The 2,300-nt window shown below is 51.6% G+C and overlaps 1 long non-coding RNA gene across 2 annotated transcripts; it reads left to right on the forward strand.

The window, feature by feature from the left end:
• The first annotated feature begins 1,172 nt into the window (after positions 1 to 1,172).
• Positions 1,173 to 2,286, forward strand: LOC145718442 (uncharacterized). Of its 2 annotated transcripts, none has more exons than XR_014141811.1 (4): positions 1,173 to 1,516; positions 1,667 to 1,757; positions 1,823 to 1,931; positions 2,117 to 2,286. It is a non-coding gene; the product is annotated as an uncharacterized LOC145718442 (long non-coding RNA). The 2 variants fall into 2 exon arrangements; XR_014141810.1 differs by having other exon boundaries at positions 1,182 to 1,516; positions 1,844 to 1,931.
• Positions 2,287 to 2,300: the final 14 nt, after the last annotated feature.

Below are 2,300 nucleotides of genomic sequence, written 5' to 3' on the forward strand. Positions count from 1 at the left end.
GTAAGACTTCCAGAAAAATTGCAGAAATAGTAGAAAGAATACCTGTATATGTGGCTTTCAGATTCTGTAATTAACATTTTACCACACTGGACATTTGCTTTATTACTCTCTCTATACATAAACACACACACGCACGCACACACAGACATTTTATTCTCTCAAAGCGTGATTTCCCCTTACCCCTAAATACTTCTACATTTATTACCCAAGGTCAAGGCCACTCTCTTACATAACCACACTGCAGTAATCAAATTCAGGAAACTAACGTTGAGATAATATTATTGAAAGAACCAGATACTCATATTTTGTCAGCTGTTGCCCTATTGTTTTTTCTAGCAAAAACAAACCAAAACAAAGCCCCTGTTTTTTTTCTGGCCCAGGAGCGCAGGATACATTTGGTTGTCAGGTTTATTTTTTTAAAAAGCCAACATTCCCCTCATTCAAAGTTGGAGGGTATGGCAGGATATTCAGAGAGATGACGCTTCCCTCATTGTCTCCATCCATTGCGTTCACCTTCTGGGGGCAGCCCCAGGTTACCAGTTTCTCGAGTCTTCCTGGAGGTATTCAGTGCTTATACAGTCTGTCATGAATATACTTTTGTCATCTTTTTATGCAGAGCTAGTATATTCTTCATGCTGCTGTGCACTTGATTTTATCTTGGAGATTATTATCTGTCTGGATAGAGAGAGCATCCTCCTCTTATACGCTGGAGAGCTTTCTGGGGTGTGGATGATGGCTGGTTTATATACTCCGCCTCCTTCTGATGGACACTTAGGTCGTTCCCTGGCCTTTACAGGGCATCACCTCAAACTCAAGTCGTTTCGTACATGGATGAGTGTCGTCCATAGGATATAGTCCTAGAAGTGGAGTTGGGGCTCAAACGTTTAGGCATTTGCCGTTTTAAAAATACAGAAAGCCAAAGTGGCCTCTAGGAATGTTGTTCCAGTAGAAACCTCCCCCTCCCCCAGCATTGTGGGGAGAGCCAACGTGATAGGCTTTTTTTTTTTTTTTACAGTTTTATCGAGATATAATTGACCTACGCTACAATTCACCCATTTGAAGTGTACAATTCAGTGGGTTTTCATATATTCACAGAGTGGTGCAGTGTCCCCACACTCCATTTTAGAGCATATTCATCACTCCCAGAAGAAACCCTGCATCCTCCTGCTGTCCCCCCTCAACCCCCCTCCTCCCCCCGAGCCCTGGCAACCACTCATCTCCTTCCTGTCTCTGGAGCTGCCCATTCTGCACATTGCCCTGTGCGGGCCTGTGTGCCTAGCTGCTTTCGCCCAGCATCATGTTTACAGTAGCTTTCTGATCTGAGCCAAGGAACCACTGGTTTTCCTTGGCAGCCCTCCGACTGGCAGTCGAGATTGAGCCCCTTCTCCCATATGCATGGGCCTTGTGTGTTTTCAGGGCTCCATCGGCCTCCAGAGGACTGGAAGCCTGCCCCGGAAGAGGGGAGAGAGAGCGAGCCAGAGGGGATCCCCCCGACCTCTGTCCCTCCACTACACTGGTGAGGGTCCCTCCCAATCCCGTGGACCTCCTCCCCCATCACTGCCCTTCCTGCAGCAGGGATGGAGGAATCCGGGTGCCTGTGAGTAGAGGCGGAGGGGCTTGGACAAGGGAGAATCCTGGCCCCCTAGCCCCAGCCCTTCTTCCCCAGGACCCCTCGAGTCCTCGGCCCTCCCACCAGCATCAGGAGACTCTGGAAGACACCCGCTCTATCAGCTGCTGAACGGTGGCCCTGGGAATAGGTGAGACGTCAGGGAGGGAGAAGGTGGGGACGTGGGAAGAGGCTGGGCCACTGTAACCCGCCCAGGTCTCTGTTCCCTCCTCCCAGCTGTGGGGCCCTCCATCCAGACATCGCCCGCATGGAGCGGCTCCTGCAGCAGGCTGTGGCAGAGAGGGAGCGACTGATCAAGGCCAGGGTGAGACCCCAGGCCCTCCTCCTTATGGTCAGGAGCCCCTACTCCAGCCCCCTCTTCCTTCAGACCCAGGAGTCCAGGCCCCCAGCCCCCTCCTCCCTCAGACCCAGGAACCCACTACGTTTTTCCCTTCTCCCCACTTCTTATTGCATAGCATCCTCATTGACTCCTTCATCCTCACCCCACAGGAAGGGATGAGAAGAAGCAAAGAAGGTTCCTCGGGCCTTGCTGTACCTGCCATCATGGTCAGTCCACCTCTGCCCTCAGCCCCACCTCCCTGTTCTGTTTCTGCCCCGGCCTCTGCTCTTTCTTCTCTCAGCCTCTCCTCTCCTCCAAAAGAAAAGTGTCTGGGGCTTGGCCAGGGGTGGGGGG

The sequence above is a fragment of the Leptonychotes weddellii genome, unplaced genomic scaffold (genome assembly GCF_054177405.1).
Source record: "Leptonychotes weddellii isolate Sample4059 unplaced genomic scaffold, ASM5417740v2 HiC_scaffold_15745, whole genome shotgun sequence".
NCBI lineage: Eukaryota > Metazoa > Chordata > Mammalia > Carnivora > Phocidae > Leptonychotes > Leptonychotes weddellii.